The sequence below is a fragment of the Melanaphis sacchari genome, unplaced genomic scaffold (assembly GCF_002803265.2).
Source record: "Melanaphis sacchari strain LSU unplaced genomic scaffold, SCAv2.0 Contig88_pilon_pilon, whole genome shotgun sequence".
Taxonomy (NCBI): domain Eukaryota; kingdom Metazoa; phylum Arthropoda; class Insecta; order Hemiptera; family Aphididae; genus Melanaphis; species Melanaphis sacchari.
In genome coordinates, this window is record NW_020271625.1 from 247,468 (window position 1) to 267,055 (window position 19,588).

A 19,588-nucleotide genomic window follows, 5' to 3' on the forward strand; every position below is an offset into this window, starting at 1 on the left:
CCATACAATTTACTAGACATGAATACATTTATAAATATTATGTAGTAATTTTGAATGCAAAATTTGATATAAGTGAGACAAAAACACATGTGGATGCAACATCCTTTAAATTGAAACAATTTTGAATTACATAAACAGTCACTTAATATTTACTTAATCAAAAAGGTTCTTTAAATTTTAGTAAACCATTAAATTAATAATTTTTTTATGCACAAAATAAAAGTATAAATTATCTTATGGTGTAATACATTAATTTAAAGAAATTACTTGTTTAGATTCAAATCTTCCTGTCCAAATGTAAATATACCATCTTTTCCGAAAATAAACTTTGTAACTTTATTTTATTTTTTTCAATAACTTAATTTGAAAAATTATTTTCACAATTCATTTCTGAATTTTATGGTTGTAAATTTTCCCTTGTACATGATACACAAGTGGTATACACTCTAGTTGTGATAACTTCACAAAAACGAAGTTAAAATTAAAAGTTACCAATTAACATTATAAATTAAATATATTTTATTTTATGCCTTTTTAAGCAGACTGCAATGCTCACTTCATTTGCCCTGACCACATGTTAATGCTGTCTATAAATCAATTTTTCATCTTAATTATTCTTTCCTTGTAATTTTGTTTATATTAATTTAATTTAACAATGATTGGGTTTAAATTTTAATGTATGTAAATAATCTGATATTTTTGTGCTTTAATAACTGTCTCTTTAAATGTACTACTGCATTTATATTTGAAAGATTCAATTGCAAGACAGATTCACAAGTATTTTCATATTTTTAGTTAGAACATAGTAACAAAGTAATCTAAATTTTTTTTTTTAATATCTATATAAGAACAAAATCTAAATTTCTATTTTGCATATTCAGTTATTTTTAGATAGTTATGAATGTTTTGATATTTTCCATTATTTTTTTTATGTTATTTTGAAATTTATACATATATAATTTAATAATATTAAAAAAAGTTATTCGTTTGCGATTTTGTAACTCATTTTTGAATAGGTAATTAAAAAACCAATATCACAATAAATGGAAAAATATAAATGCGTTCATTTAACTACTTACTTATAAATTAATTTTAACAAAATTTTTAGTTTTGCATTTTATTTAAGGTTACTAATTATTATTTACAGATATTTACTATTTGAAAGTAAAGTGCTTAGATAAATGTATTCAAAGAATTGGTTGTTTTCATATTGTTTGATGATTTAATGAAGATGATAAGTACTGATATATACTTCCTATATCAGAAATAAAAAAAAATGGTCAGGTCGTGACAGCTGGCAATTGATGCTATCCCCTCCACTGTACGGCAAGAAACAGTCTCGATAATTGTAATTATAATATTATTACTTTTACATAATAAATTGTTCAATTACTTTTATTTTCTCAGATTAATAAATGTCATATTAAACTTGCAAATTATTAAATAAAATAATTTTTGTTAATTTTTGTCTTACATATGTTCGGTTTTTAAATACCTTTTTCATATTATACTGTTTTTCATAGCACAGTATTCTAATGTTTATACATTTTTGATATATTAATGTAAAGAGATTGTATTTGTGGCTAGGCGATCCAAAATCTACGTTAGTAGAATTGGAATTAGGAAAATAAAAATGTTTACTTTTATTTAAAATACTTTTTCTAGCACTTTCAATAATAAGTAATTTTGACCTATTATGAAGTTTTTTTTCATTTTTTTTATTACCTGGAATAACTTTTCTAGTTGTTGTATAATCAATGAAACAGCATTAGAGATATTTATTAATTTCCCCCTACTTACAGAAGTTGTAAAATTTAAATGACTATAATCATGATCAAAATTATTTTTAACTAGTAAATTAATGCATTCTGAACAAATAATTTTATTTAGTATATCTCTTACAATATACCCACCAATATAATCTAAAATGTCTTTGACATAGTGTCCTAAATTAATACTATCCAACTGACACAAATACATTTCTAATTCACTCTCATTTACAGTGTTAGCTGGTTCAATTAAGCTTTGCTTTTCTGAACGGAATTCTATAACATCTCCTTCTGAGGAATCTAAGTTAGAACAATTTACACTTACAACAGTAATATTTTTTGTGAATAATAACTGTCTCGGAGTATTCTTAAACTGAACTGAGTTAGGATTATTGTTAGAGCCACCTCTAGCTCGTACACATCCAAAAAAAAGCTCCAAGTGGTCTTGAGACATTTTGTACGTAAGAACAAATTTCAGTGGACTTTGTGACTTATTAAGTAACTGGTACGATACACTCAAGGTACTTTTCATAGTTATCATAAAGCCAACAGCAAACATTTTTCTGCCACTAGATAGTATAGGTATGTTCACAACTAAAAGAAAACTGTATTTGGATGGTACAAAATTTTTTCTTCGAACTTTTTTAATCCATTTTTGTAATACATCAGTACGTTTTAAAGGAAATCTATAATTGTGGCTTATTAATTAATGTTAAAATGCATAAATGCTTGAAATTATTTGTAGGTATTTAAATTATTAAATCTATTTTATGTAAATTACCAACCGATGAAATTGTATATTGTTGCTTTTTAATTGTGTATTAGTACAACCAAATGCAGCACATGAAATAACCATATTGTATATAATAACAAATAATATTATAAATATAATAAAATTCACAGAAAGTAAAAGTTAAATAAATTTATAGTAAAAATATTGTGAGTGTTGTTTCTTGTTCTTTGGTATTACATATGCCTTAGATGGCTTAGATAGTTAGATATTATATTAATATTTTTTGCCGTACGGCGGTGGGGATAACATTTTGACCGGCTAACCGTTTTTTTGTGTGTAGTACGCGCTCCAGTATTCTTATCTATTTCGATGTATATAATAAAAGATAACAATATTTACGTGACTCCGTTCCAATATAGATATTGCTGATGGCAGGTGACGAATTGACGGCGACATTCAGGCCACTGGTCAGCTGTTTGTTCTTCAAGTGCGCGACGGCACAACGACGGGCAACCAAAACAATGATTAAAATATAATCATAGACCTTATACCTTATAGTATAAGGTCTATGAATATAATTTATATTTGATAGCGGACGGCACTTACAGTCTACACACGCCGACTGATCGTTACACGAGTACACGACGGAGATGCGAAGCACAATATTAGGTATATTAAGTCAACGGTGAATGGGACGACCACGCATCAATATAGAAACGACTGCGAGATACAATATATATATATTTATATAATATATTTAAGTTTTACGAAATGCAGAAACCGCGACATACGATATATATATATGTGTGTGTGTGTGTGTGTGTATATGACTCTGAACACGAGACGGTGTAAAAAGTTCAAAGTTACAGGTACAATCGCACCACATAAGAACCCGAACTTGATAAATGACGAGTTAAAAGCGATCGCATACTTAGACGATTTACAATGAATCAAAAGAGCAACAGAGTCTGAGGCGGCAACGTGACGATAGCTTGTTACCTCAGAAGTGTCGCACGGTGAAGTGTCTTTCTGTCATGCCGGTGGCTCCGACATCACCAAAATACATTATCCGATGTATAGTGGTCATTGACTCTGTATTAAGCGAAGTAGGGCTATATCTTATGCGTAATCTTTACGGCTTTTATATTTCCGTAAAGATAGCTGTTTCTGACGACTATTGACCTATTAATCCGAGATTAATATCGGGCAATCGATCTCAAAATAGTATATCGTAAGGGCCATCGACTCCAGAGGAAAAGAGCCGCGATTAGGGCCATAAAATCTATTTTTATTTCATCGTACCCGATAACTTGCGCGAACACACAGAGAATGAAAATTTGCTATTTTGTACGTGTATAAAACGAAGACAATAAATGCACGGATAACGTCTTCTTAACGACAATTATAAACATTATTCAAATAATAATTACATTAAGTTAAGTTAAATGTAATAAATCTTACTTTCATTTCTGCTAAGCATTTCGTGACTAATATTTCGTCGAAATCTGCTGGAAATGATTCAACTAAAAATTAAGAACTGAAACAGATAATTGTGTTACCTACCACCTGTGTTACCGACGTATAATACGTTATAACAAAATTATCTCGATAATCTTATCGTAATAACCGTTAAATTATGTCAATCACAAATTAGATAGGTATAAATATCTTTGGGTATTCATATAGTATAGAAAATATACAGCCATACAGAGTGTTTTTTTTTTAATATGGATAACTAATGCGATACAGGGTGTTCCTTATTTTATTATATTACGATCAATCAATTTTTTGATTTTGGAAAATTTTACCAAGGACATTCTTGGTTTCGGACATTTTTGATTTTGGACATTTTTCCTCGGACATTTTTATATAATACCGCAGAGGAGACTGGGTACAATTGTAACAGTTTTCATGAAATTTTTATTTCGGTCAAAATTCAAAATTTTTTTCACCGTTTACACTTTCAATTAGTAAATTGTTACCTTTAAAAATATTTTATTTAACCTTTATTTCCACAGGTCATTGTATAATTATAAACATAGAAAAAAAAGTGTTACAACACATAAAATGTCAAAAACTTAAAGTAAACAGAGTTTTAAAAATATAGGAAATAATATAGTTACCTAATTATTATTGTTGGATACAAAATCACTTGTTCAAATTTCGCGCGACGTGACTATCACGTCCTGTGTCGCAACGTTTGCTATCCTGGAACGTATCGCCGATGCGCCGAAAAGTCGATGTTGTACTCCCGGAGGGGAACGGTCTCGTCGCTGACGTGCTCCAGCTTTTGGTACCCGCCGCCATTTTTTGTCGTTACTCAATACTCAGCCGTCTTGGCAACTTGTGTTTTCAGCTGTATGCTTTTTTTCTGTCACAAACCGTTGCGCCACCGCCGTTAATATGTTTTAATTTTATTCCGTGCATCTGAGTCCTCGCACTCATGAACTCAACGCGCACGTTTCCTTGTGTCCACGATTCGAGTTCCGGCCGCTTGTCCCGAAAACCGCGACTATTATTTTATTTCCATCGCTCGTTCTATTTTTGTTGTGCGACCTCGATCTGTGGTCATTTACGTCATCCACGTGTTCTTAGTTTGACCGCCCGTGTCCGTTATACTTATACAATTATTTAGTGCCGGATTAGACTAGCGGTATATCGGTGACCAATAAAAACGGCGCTACCAAACCGCAACAGCGCGCGGATTATTCCAGACCGATTTCGGTCGGTTCGGAGAAACGGCTAGTCTAGACGCCATAACGCGGTTTATATGTTAATTATAGATGTCTCGGTCGTTTACCGATCGGTTGCGTATTATCGGCAGCCGAAAAATACGCTAGTCTGATCCGGCACTTATTATTTTTGTTTTGTCGCCCAACCGATTTTCGCCGTACGATTTGAGCACCGCTCGTTCAACGTGTTTTTCGTTAAGCAGTGCGAACCCTGGCGTAATAATTTTGTTGTCGTCTGAGTAGCAACAACGGATGTTCACGTGGAACGTTTTGGTGTGAAATCTTACACCGTTAAGTATTACATTCAATTTGTGCTCGCGTTGTCCAGTTTTGGATCACCTCCATACGACCGTCGACCACCGTACGGACGTACGCGGTGTCGTCGACCAATTCGTCACTTTCGACGGGAGTACAGATGTTGTATGCCAAATCAACGCCCACAGCTATCCCTCTGGGTCAATTACAGCACCATCGTTGTGTTATCACCTAACACTTCATATCAGGTCGTACACACAATATTATTATGTGTTATTATTATTTTGTAAACAATACCTTTTTGTAATTTAATTATTTATATTGATTTTGCTGGTCGTATGTGTTCGTGTCTCATACTAAACCTAGTCTATAAGTCTTTCCATTGCAGAACGATATGGTACAAATCTAGTTTAGCGTCCACGCTAATTTTCCTCTTTTTTTTTTTTTAAATTTCCATACTTATCGCCTTCAAGAATGAAATCACCAACTATAAGAGAAAAAAAATGCACAAATATTATCATTTCCTCGCCAAACATTTTTAAATAAAATTTATTTAAATGCAAATCGGATACTTCAGGAGAAATATTTTCAATTTCAATTAATCCAAAATTAAAATTAGTTTTACGACTATTTGAAGTTTTTAAAAAAAATACTTGAATGGTATTGATAAAATATTTGATGATATGGCACATATCATATCGACAAACACCCTCAAATAAGTCATGCATAATATCTATACAATAGTTTTTAGTAACATGAAAATTGTAAATTGAATTTAAAATAGATTCCTTGTATACACCCGTATCGTTAAACATTATATTTTTACCATCTGAGAAATTTTCAATATTTTGCAAATAAGATACATTTTCTTCATTAAGTACTTGGCATATATTTTTGTGACATTTACAAAATCGACAGTAGGTAATAATTTGAAGAAGAGGACTTACTAAATTCTAGTATGCTATTGAGGCTCAAATTATCTCCTAAGACTAAGCCAAGTAAAAAGTAAACATGAAAATCACTATTTGGTCGTCAAAATAGTCAATCCTTTTTCCAATACATTTAATTTATATACTTAAAGTTTTAAACTAACATTGTTTCCGAATTGTTTGATATCATTTGATTTAATTAATACTGCTAAAAATATGTTGGAAAGTTTTGAATTGTTTTGGACAAAAGGGAAGCTATAATTTTTTATTTCATTTATCAACACAAATATGTTCAGCTTTGGTCGACTTATGCTCCGGTTTAAAGCTGCATGCCAACCCTCTAGGTGGTTAGTTGTCCGTGTCTTATCGGTGTTGAAATGATTCCATATTTTCCGGTCAAACATGCATGCATTACTATTCAAATATGTATCCACAAATTGTCCATAAGTTTTATAACGTCTAAAAAAGAGTAAATATTATAATTATATTGTTTTCAGTTACTTTCATTAACTGGTGCTTCAGCATAAATAATTGACCAACACTCATCTATTTCATCGATAGGCACCAGAGCTAAGGCACATATTCTTCGAACAGTTTTTTTCACTTCATCATTGTGTGTATAATCCAAATTTCTGTAATTGACGCCATATAGATTGCCCGAAATGAAAAAGGCATCCTTTTATTTCTATGTTATATCCAAATAAATCTCTAATGATATCAATCATTCCTATTTCAAAATCAATTTGAAATGTTTTAGGCTTAAAAGCTAAATCATTTCTCAAAGCAGCTTTTTTAATTAGGTATATTGAACATTCTCTTATAAGTATTAGTGCTTTTATTCGATATAAGAGCATAAACCTAAATATATAAATATAAATATAATAAAAAAATAAGCTACATTTTTGTGACAGATAGCTACACAAATAGTATTAAATATTAATACACTCAAAACAAATTTTTCATATAATTTTTGTAATTAATCGTTCAACATTTTAATTAATATATTTTGAACAATAATATTATCCATCAATCGTTAAGAATTGTTATATATGCATCAGTATGATGATAAAAAAAAAAATATGCAAAATACAATTTCATATTTGAATTCTCCGTACTATAAAACGTATTTGTATAGGTACCTATCATTCTGCTATGATCTACATCACCTATGATAGATATGAAAATTGTATAAGTCCTTGAATTAATAGGCATATATTTTATTATATTTATATTATTATATTATATTTATTTATTATATTAATTTTTAAATGTTAATACTAACCATTGGCACCATAACACCCATTACAAAACAGTGTGATGTGTTTATTTGCATAAATAATTTGGAGGCAGGTTTAAATGTACCATCCATGAAAACAAATTCACTGCTACAAAGTCGTTTTAAAAATCCTTCTATTCCAAATATAATTATTTTATCATAATTTCCTTCTGAACCTAAATAATGTATACACATAATAGATATATTACTGTAATACTGTATATCGACTTATGATATATATTATTGATATTTTTATGAAATAGGTATTATTTGAATTTTAAAATAATGTAAAATAATTACTTAATAAAAAATCTCTCCTATTGTTTGTAAAACGCCAGTCACCTTTAATCGTTAAATCGCATCATTTCAACGGTAAAGAGGGAATCATTTTCATTTTTTTTTTTTTTCTGTAACCGGAACTTTTTATACTAGTAAATACTGGAATAGTATCTACAATTTCAGAGTTTGTAGCACCTTGTATTCCAGAAGTAATTATAGATCGCTTTATTTCTTTAAATTCTTTAGGTACTGGTTTTGTTGGATTTTTCGAAAGTTCCTCCTACATTAATTATATTTAAAAAATAACATTTTGTTATTATAAATGTAGCTCGGAACTTGATGCGCTATATAATTAAATATGCATCTTTTTTTAGTTTTTTAATTTTTCTTTATTTTTTTTTTTTTTTAATAATTACAAATATTACTTAAGTACTTTTAGTTTATTTCTAAAACCACGATTCGCTAACTCAACATCATGTGTTGGGTGATCGTGTTTTTTCGATAATACAACATCGGTATTATTTTTTTAAAATAGCACGACCGCCTCAATTTTGAATACGTTTATAATACTCTATTGTGTCCCGTATTCTATCATTGCGATAAATAAAATTATCGACTACTACTAAATCTCGTTATTTTTTAGATTTGATTTTATACCATTCTACTTTTAATTAAATTTGTAATAAGAATAAAATAATTTTCAATATAGTTATCCTAAAGTTCGCTGTAAAGACGGCTGGATCGAACTAAATTCACCAATCTATACTATATGTGGATTTTATATTTAAATGTGTGGAAAAACATTTAAACATTTAACTTATATCGATAATATACCATAGTAATATTATCACTATCTTATCCGTTTTCGATAAAATCATTATCAACCATCGGCGAATTGGAAAAATTGAAACTTTATTAATAATTTGTCAGCGAATCGAGACGTTGGCAAACTAGGCTGTCGGCGAATAGGGAATATTTTAAAAAAAAATTTAAAACTGGTATATTTGATGGCGAATTGGGATTCGGCAAAGCGGGTATGAACCATTTTATTGACGGTCAGTAATTTAATATCCTATTTATCGTGTATATTCATAATACTAACACGAACTTGGTTAACACAAATAATTGGATATCACGCACCAATTTTTCAGTCCCGAAAAATACATATACTTTAAGATAGATTTTTTTTTTTATTTTCTCGGTTTACACACATTTTTTGGTTAACACAAAACTCGAACAAAATTTACAAACCATAATGTCATTTTTTTGATTAGCACGAACAGAAAAAATTCCATTTTCTATTTTTATTTTATTACTCGTATATCATTTAATCTTTATTACAGCTATGTAAGTAGTTTTATTGTTGCCTTATCTTATCCTTCTTATTACCTACGTATTATAAACATCATATTTGTGCAATCTGGTTTGGTACTAACGCTCTCGTTCAAATAAATTTTTCTATCGGTCAGTTTTAAATTGATTTTGTAAGTTATTTTTTTAGTTTAAATGCAATGTACAATAATAATTTTTGTATATTTCTTGTATGCATGATAAAATTTAGTATGTATTTAATATTTGCGTGGGTACTGGTCTAGTTGACCCCCGCCACTTACATTTTGTATTTTCGATAACCAATAATTTATATAAAAATGTAAGATTAATAATACATTATAAATTTAATATAATAAAATATAAAAAATAATAATAATAAATTATGAATATAATAAAAAAAAAATAAAAAAATAATAATTATAAATTATGCAGGTGGCCAAAACTCTGCTATATTCTTCAAAATGTCTTTAAATGGATCGCGACCGTTTAATTTACTTCGCCATATAAATTTTGACAAATAAGAATCTAGGAAGTTTCTCTTAGTCCCTATACGGCTATACGTTTCTTAATGCCCCATTTAGCACCTACCCACATCCTCTCAACAATCTGTGTATAAGCTCCACTTATAAGATCCATAAAGTTATATATGTGGTTTACTGTTGAATGTGTTTAATGGCCGATTTGTTGTATATTATTATAAGCTCGACAAAAATCAGATATAATGGTCGATCCAACTCGTATACGTTCGCAAATTATTGACAATGATGTATTTTTCGACCGATCGGGTACACATACGACGAAACACTCATTGGTCTCACGACATATGCCACCAAATACCCATTGCTGTGGCAGTATTCGACCAGCATTATTTTTACGTCTAACAAATAAACGTATATGATTTCGTACCTTTTTTATCTGCACTCTGCAGTATATCAGAATATTATACATTTTATAACATCAAAAATACGGCAGGAGCCCGTTTCGTCCAAAATCAACCTTTCCCGTTTCGCAAAGATACCTGTTTCGACCAAAGCCAATTTAACTGTTTTAAAATTAAGTTAGCAATGGTTTTTAAATAATATAGTTTTTATATATTTTTTTTTTAAATATACAATCTATAAAAAAAATGTTTACAATAAAAATATGTTAACATAAAGGGAAAAAAGACATGAGTTACACAAAAAAAGAAGTAACCCAGCGGTTACAATTAATATATTTTTATTTTTACAGTTTATATACATAATATAATAATAAATCATTATTTTTACAAACATTTTTATAAAAAGTCATCAAACTACAAATTATTATTTTTTGAAATTTTTATACATGTTTTTAATAAATTCATAATATCTAGTAATTTCCCCAAATCTATATAAAATTATACGTTTTTTATTATATTCTTGTCTTTTTTTAGTTTTTTTGTCTTTTGTTTTTTTTTTTTTTGAATTTCAACATTATTCATTTTTATGTATGTTTCTGTCTGGATGTCATTACATATAATATTTAACCAACTCATAATTGATGGTGAATTATAATAAAATTTTTTATTAAAAACCCATTGCCAACTTAATTTTTAAACGGCTAAAGTGGCTTTGGTCGAAACGGGTATCTGGGCGAAACGAGTCCCGCCTAAAAATACAAGAGATGTAAGTAAGTGGCGGGTGTCAACTAAACTTGAGTGGCGGAGGAATTGTCTTCCTGGCGAGGGTCAACTAGACCAGTACCTTTACGTGTAATTGATAATTTAAATAGATAAAAGTAATAAAATAAAATAATGTAAAATATACATGAATGATTGGAAAGTGTGTTTCTGAATTTATGTTTCTAGAATTTAACGAAATTTTATGTTTATGTTTTCTTGTTGTAATTTTTATTGTTACTACAGTATGAACTAATTTTATTAATATTAGTGTTGGATTAAACCATACGAAAAATAATGTAATAATTTATACTATTATATTAATTGTACATTATAAGTACTATTGTACTTTAATAGGCGTATTTGATTTAAATTATTCTGATAACTCGAATTTGTTTGTGTAAGTATAAATATATATATGTATACATGTCTATAGATAATAATTGATAAATTTTTTTAAATGGTTATTTTTACGCAAAGTAAATTTATTATTATTATATAACTAGGTATATGAGTATTTCCAGTATTTGATAAAATCGATTTAAGTCTTTTGGTGTAACTATCAATCTTAAAAAAAATTAATTTTAATCCTCTCAAATGTTTTTCAATAATAATTATAATTATTATAATTATTAAAAAAAATAATTCAAATAGTTAGTTTTATAAAAATATTCAATTTCTTTTAAATTTGAACATCAAATGAGTATAAACAAATGTTATTATAGTTATATATTTTTGAATTTTTTAAGAGTGTCAATGAGGGGTATAAGTACTTTGAACTATCCAAGGAGCTTTATATTAATTTTTTTATACTAACTATAAAAATTGAACATTCTATAAATTTTTATCTACAAAATAATTTGCAAATTTTCGTAACTTTGGCGAGTTTTTAAAAATTTGAAATTCAAACTTTATAAAACATATTATACTTACGTATTTAAAATATTTTTAAATCGTTAAATGAGGTCTCATATGTCAAAAAAAATATATTAACCAAGCATGGGACTCTTTAATTTTTTTTAAAAAAAATTGTTTTAGCTTACTTATATATTATATTACTTACATAATTTATAGTTATTAATATATTATATACTAATTTACTTATATGATTTTATATATTAAAAAATATGTGGTATAATGCAAATATGCAATAAATAATAATATTTAAAATATTTAAAACGTGAATAATAAGACTAAATACAAGTAAAATAAACTTATGTATAATTAATTTTACTCAATTAAAATGATCAAAAGCTAATTAATTGTTTATATTCTGTTCTAAAATATATTTAATATGAAAAAAATAAACCTTGGGTTCGTTGCACAAAAATATATGTAATTATAAAATTTCTACCTGAATTCAGGTATAGAATATTTTAGTAGCGTTAGCAATATGTCTTTGTCATAATTTACCATTGTTAATTATTATTTAATGAGTATTAAATTGATTCATTTTAAGCTTGTATATTCAAACATATCCAGCCATTATAAACCGCGTACAAAATACAGATAAATCCAATATTACACATGTAAACTGCGCCCGAGTAAAATTTTAAAAATCAATAACTATATTTTTGCAAAATTATTTTTAATGTATACTTAATTCATTACAACCATATAATATGAATAATTAAAATTAAATTAAGAGTTAAAAAAAAATTTATGATTTTAAAAAGTAAAATAATTACAAATATCAAAAATAATAAAATATTGTTGTTACATTTTCATAAATTGGAGTTTGACCACTATTGTATTTATTAATTAAATTTTGTAACTTTTCACGTTTTTTTTTTTTATTTTAGAATGCAATAATTATTCGATAACGTGTTGGTGTTTCTAGGCGAAAATAAAATTTCTGTGATATAATTGAAAAAGTGTACAATTATAGAGACTTTATAAGTTAAAAGTCTTATATATTTTACAAACGGGGTACAGCTAAGTTGTCGGGCGCAGTTTACATTACACCTTTTTAACATAATTACTATACTTCAATTCTATTAATATAAACATTTTATTTATTCATTATATTAAAGTTTTATTATTTTTTTGATTTAAAGTGCAATAAATATAAAGATGTAGAGTTAAAAATAAATATCTTAGTCATTTGAGCAGGTTATCTTGAAAACCCTTCGGTAGTCTAGACGAATTGGTAATCTAAACGATGTAAGGTTTGAATTCGTCCGGACTATTGAGGCTCTACTGTGTTTACATCATGTTTGTATACTGTGATTTATAAACAAAATGTATATTTCATAAAAAACATGATAATAGGTACAATATTACATATTTTTATTATACATTTTAAACGTTTATGTATAAAGCGTTTTAATCAAAACCACTTGTTAAAAGCACATTCTAACCCTGCATATTATAATGCATACTGCTTAGTGAAATATTAGTTTTTATTATTATTATACAAATGGTGAACATTGTAAAAAATTACTCTAGAATGATTTTTAAGGCGTATTTTGTCCATGAAAACACATCCATTCGATAGAGGAATATTTGGTATTAAAAAAATATTTTATAGTTATTATATATAAATTTTACACTTTGGATTATAATAATAAAAACCCAATAAATTACCTAGATTTACATGCGAAACGACATCGTTACTGTTCAACTCGCATTCTTGCGAATATAATAATTATTCTGAACCGTTTCACGCACATTTTGATGTCCTTCCTCAATAATTATATTGCTCATTATTTTATTGAAGTAGATCCAGTCTGGCCAGATATATTTGTCACACTTACCACTTTTTCTTTTTTGCTCACAGACTGGCGTTAGTATCTCCCACTACTACCATCACTATTATCAATTTGCATTCATTCAACGTGCTTTCTGTTCGACCATTTTCTGTTATTACTTATTATCAGATGACGAACAGCCATTGCCGTCAGTCCTCGTTATCCCGGTGTTCAATTCAGATTTCATTTTTTTGTTTCCATCTTCCGATTGAATACTTCGACGTCATACACTTATTTCCAATAATTTTATCCGTAAATAATCAACATGAATTTCAAGTAAGTAATAATTGATTTGCACATATAAGGGCCTCCTCCAATATCCCGTCCACTCGACTTTTACCCGTTTTCATTTTTTGCACACTTTTTCCCTATATTGTCTGTGGGTGACCGCGAATTGTAACTTTTTGCAAACTATTATCAAAAGGTATTCCATGTACTATCGAACATTTTGACAATATCGCCGTCGCAATTTTTCAAATTTATGGCGTTTACTGAAACACATTTAAGTGTAAAAAATCAAGTCACAAATTCTATTTCAGATCTATAATGGATAAATGGATAAATGATAGATGGACATTATTCTAATCTACAGTTTTTAGCGTTTTGTCTTATTCTCGCCTGTGTAGTCCTTAATGAAATACGCAATACATACCTGATACTTCGTTCAGTTACGTATTGCTGTTGACAAGTGGCGCATTTATCTAGGATATAATTAAACACTAATTTACTAATCTGAACATAATAATAATAAATACATTAAAGCACATATTTTATTGTTTATATTGATTAAACAACATGAGCAATCAGCATTAGTTTTATTTAAATATTTCGCATGTTAGAATATAGTTTTAAGAAAATAGCATAAACTGGTTTAAATAAAATAGAAATTGTGTAACAAACAAACTATTTATTAAGTTATCTATCAAGTTTGAGATAAATTAACTTTTCAACATGCAAAATAAATAATTACTTCAATAAAATACTTTTATTAAAATAAATTATCATCTGATTTAATAATTTTATTTAAACGATTAACTTAACCATATTCGATAATCGATAGGAATATAAGTTTAAAAATTGTCAAATAAATCTTAAAAATAGTTTTTCTTAATATCAATTAAATGTATTTTTATTATAAGAGCTATATGATCATAATATATAATAATAAAAATGTAGTAACATATATTATATATTAAGTTTAAAATGTTATTGTATTTGTTTCATTAAGCAAATTATACATAAATAATATGACTTTTGACTTAATATCTTATCATCAACAATTTATGAGTGGAGTACTTCATAATATAACAATAGTATAATTAATAAAAATAAAAATAAATATTACACTTACATAAATCTAATTAAACATCTATATTACAACATTAATAACACTGAAATTAATAAAAACTTGCATCAAATACCTTTGTCATGAGACTTTTGTTGATACATCATACATTTAATTTGAGCAGATGTTTCTTTCTTATTTGCATTGCGTTATTCACTTTGAGAAATCAACGGTATGATATTTGTGCTGTAAATCACTCAAATAGTTTAAATACTATAACTCAGTTTAAATGTTTGGTATTTATAAACATTGATAAATTAATCTTACTTTAACAGGCTATAAATTTTCACTTGAACTTGTGGATCACTTTTGAACAATTTAATGTACAATGCTGTTAATTTTGAACCATTGATTGGATATAAGTTGTAATTCCTCAAATAAATATTTAGAATTTTGGCTCAACTATGATCGATTGCATATTTTATAAATTATCCTCAGTTTCTTCGATATCTTGTTGATTTATTTTCTTATTTTAATAATAAAATCTATATCATTTTAAAAATCTGATATAACTAAGAAAAATAAGTAAAATCATGTCTATTAGTAATTATTTGACGTTAATAAATACTCACTGTGTTTTTTTTTAACTGTTTTTATTTTAAAATAAGAAAATGTAATGTATAATTTTAATGCTTGTGTGGACAAATGCGTTTATACAAGTTAAATGTATAAAAACATAACCTTGTTGTTAGTTGTTGGTGTAATTTCAGCAAACATATTTAAAATAAATAATAAATCTATTTTTATATATTATTATCAACTTATTGATGTATTTTATTCCAGATTAAAAAAAAATAAAACAAGAAGAGGAATATGCTGTGAAAATTTTAAATAAACATTACAAATAGGGGCAAGATTGGAATATTTTTCTTCTTAAATGGGTTGGTTACAGTGATTCAGATAATACATAGGAACCTAAAAACCTAAATTATGAGGAATTAGTTAGATTTTGAAGAAAATTAAAGAAAAAGCATTACAGCGTTCCCTTAAAGCGATCGTTGTATCCGATTCAACGTTACAAGTGGTGTATCATGGAAATCGTGGTCCATCTGTTGATCTTCAAGACCCAAAAGGTTGAAGAATTAAAATTTATCAATTAAAAATGATATTTCCGTTCCTTCAGCTGCCCCAGTACCAGAAAAGTTACTGGTGTAGTTGTTACTACTACTGGCGAGTGGTTTATTAAGTAAAGTGGAGGAATTGATGAAATTGAGGTAATTCCATCTGAAGAACTATGGTGTGCCTAGCTCTGATTGACTTTTTAGAAGGATGTAATTCATATCCTGAAGTGTAAATAGTATTTAACTATTACAATACGGATAAGGTATATGTATTCAAAAAGACTTAAATTTTATATTAAATCTATTGTAAATGACTTCAATTATTTATGTGGCACTATACTTTAAAGATAAAATTATTGATTCATAGAATTATTAAATATTTAAATGTTGTTACTAATGAAGACTCATCAAATGGCAATTTTTGATGTATAGCAATAATATTGTTCTTTTAAAACTTGGTATATTTCAGTTATCTTAAAGACCAAAAATATTTTATTTTAATTTAGTTAGTATTTGTTGTTTATGATGGTTAAATTTTGGTATTAAAACTGAAGCCTCTGACGGTTTTGTGCAAGTTGTATATTTTGAAATCTAAAAATAAAACATAATATATGTATGATAATAAAAATAAAGGAAATAATTTATGTGTATAAATGGTTAATTATCTTTAGCAAGTAATTTTAAGCAATTTTCTTACTTGTATTATTGAAGGTTTCAACGGTTGTCTCTAAATAAATTTAAAACTCATAAGTACCTAATTTATTATTAAATAACATGATATGCCTATAATATATTGGTTCATTATCATTAAACATTTAAAATTATTAAAAACTAAATTCAGTGTTAGCATATCAACTAATTTCATATTAGTTGACACTGCCATATCTTTGATATCAAAGGAGTTTGATTATTGTTGAAATAATTTAATTTCAAATTAACAAAAAGTATATTTTAATTATAAATGTTAATTTAAATATTATTCTGACTAGTTGAGTTCCTTGTAGAACTAAAGTGTAGTTAGGTTATTTGTTTCAAATGAAATAACAATATTGATTAAACTAAATGGTAGTATTTTAACAAGTTAATAAAAATATATGTGAGTGTACGCCTGATATAATAGCCATAAAATTGCAAAACATAAAAGTTGTTTAAAATTTTAATTCTGCTGAGTTGAGTTTATAAGAAAAGAAAATATATAACTAATGTATAACTTCAAAATAAATTATCACTTAGAAACAGATAAAATTAATAATTAAACAGATATTAATGTTCAGTAATTATTGACACTGTGTAAGTTTAGTTTGTTTAAAATGTGATGCTTGTCTTTATTCCTACTGTGTAATATATATGTATTATGCTAAATTACAGTTGAAAGTTTGTTGTGATAAAATTAAGTAAAATAAATTAAGTAAGTTTATCTAGTTATAATTGAACTTAAGTATAGTGATAAGACATAATCGAATGATTGGTAGACAAGACATTTTCATAATCAATAGAATCGAAAAATACTCAAAATATTTAAGTATGGACGATGAATACTTATACTTTGTAGTAAATAAATTATCTAATTTGTTTTTCATTTGTTGGTGTAATATTATTAATAATTAGATTACGGAGTATTTTAGGGTGATTAATGTAGTCAGATAGAAGTGCAAAGTAATTTGGTGATATTGAACACTAAACATGGAATACTGATCCACTAGACGCTATAATAAATTATATACGATATATTAAATTTAACTGTTAAAAACACTGATTGTCATGAGTAGACTACCTAATCTCACAATACCTTTATTCTATACATATTAAAATAAGGTACGTAGTAATAAAATACGGTAAACTGAAGTTGGTCAAAACCTAAATGAAGTAAATTAAATGTAATGTTACGATAAATAAATAAAGTTAATATTACATAGATAATAATGATTATCAATAATTTATTATTGTCAAAAATCAAGAATGATAAGAACTTTCATTATAGTATCAAATGAAAAGTAGTTAAAAACATACAAAATAATTTAAATACAACATACCTTTTAGCATAAATAGTGACATTGTACAGTTCTATAAATACTATATCACATACCTTTTCTAAACCAAATTCATTCACTAGTGATGTTTTAATTCCTTGCTAAAATTAACTGGACAACAGTATTTCCAATTCAAATTGTTACAAATTTACTATGCAATCAAATTAAAGATAATATATAAAATAATTAAATAATTAACACACATTTACAGTTATACAAGGTAATAGGAATTTTAATGTTTACTAAGCTTCAAATAAATTTCAATCTAATTTTTAAGGAAAAATAACATAGATTTTAAATATATATTTAGTAGTAAATTACCTGGTTGTTTAATTGTGTTATGGGTGACTATATATTGGTCAAAACTACTAAACTATATAAATAAAATTTGAATTATTGGAATGATTTATTTTTATCGAAGTGGCCTGAGCTTAAATTGTTTTTCATTGATACCGATAATCAGCATTGTTCACTTGAAAAACTAGCTATGCCTATATAATTTTGAAACGTATCTTAAGCATTGACTTTGTATTGTGAATTGAATAAATATTATTTAAATTACTTACTGTATTAAGTACACTAACCTTTAACATCAAATTGATTTGTTCTAATAACAAATATACAATTTTGGTAGCTTAAGTATAGATGCAAATACTATAATCCAGTTTAAAATTAGATACTTGGTACTCTTTATGGTTACCCTTATGGTATTTATTCTGTGATATATATTTTAAATGGATTCTAAAACCTATTTAATTATTGTAAAAATGTATTTACAAATTCAAATTTATCACAAAAATTATGTATGTATAAAGTTCAATGACTATATTTGCAGTTTTAGACAAATTATAAAATAAATAAAAATTTAAACTTGAAAACATAAATGATTCAAAAGTTAATCCATTTATTATATTGTTTTGGAATATTTTTGAATATAAGGGATATTTAAACATCAAATTTAAAGATGTAAATTTTCACTTAGATTCTAGTAGTTTTAAAATATTCCATAGGAACTGGTTTTGAAATCAATGAATAAAAATAATGCAAGGCAGGAGTTATTATAATATTCTCATCATTTCAAATTTGATAATTTGTATAATAATTTACTAGACATGAATACTTTAAATATTATAGTAATTTGAATGCAAAATTTGATATAAGATTGAGACAAAATACACTATGATAACATCCTTTAAATTGACTACATTAATTACATAACAGTCACTTAATATTTACTTAATCAAAAAGGTTCTTTAAATTTTAGTAAACCTGATTTAAAGGAGTTAATAAAGTGAATTGCATACCAAATTTATTCCGAAACATTAATACAAACTATTTTGCTCAGAACTTTTAAAAGCCACTACATAAATGATTATCAAGTTTTATTTGATCAATTAAAATTAATGGGACCATCAGCTTTGAACTATAAGTTACGAAGCTTGTCTCCTGAAGCTGGTG

General features: G+C 26.8%; 2 pseudogenes; both read right to left on the reverse strand.

The window, feature by feature from the left end:
• The window catches only part of LOC112602430, a 31,348-nt pseudogene extending 28,723 nt beyond the window's left edge, over window positions 1–2,625 (reverse strand).
• A 4,141-nt stretch (window positions 2,626–6,766) lies between these two features.
• The window catches only part of LOC112602431, a 13,673-nt pseudogene continuing 851 nt past the window's right edge, over window positions 6,767–19,588 (reverse strand).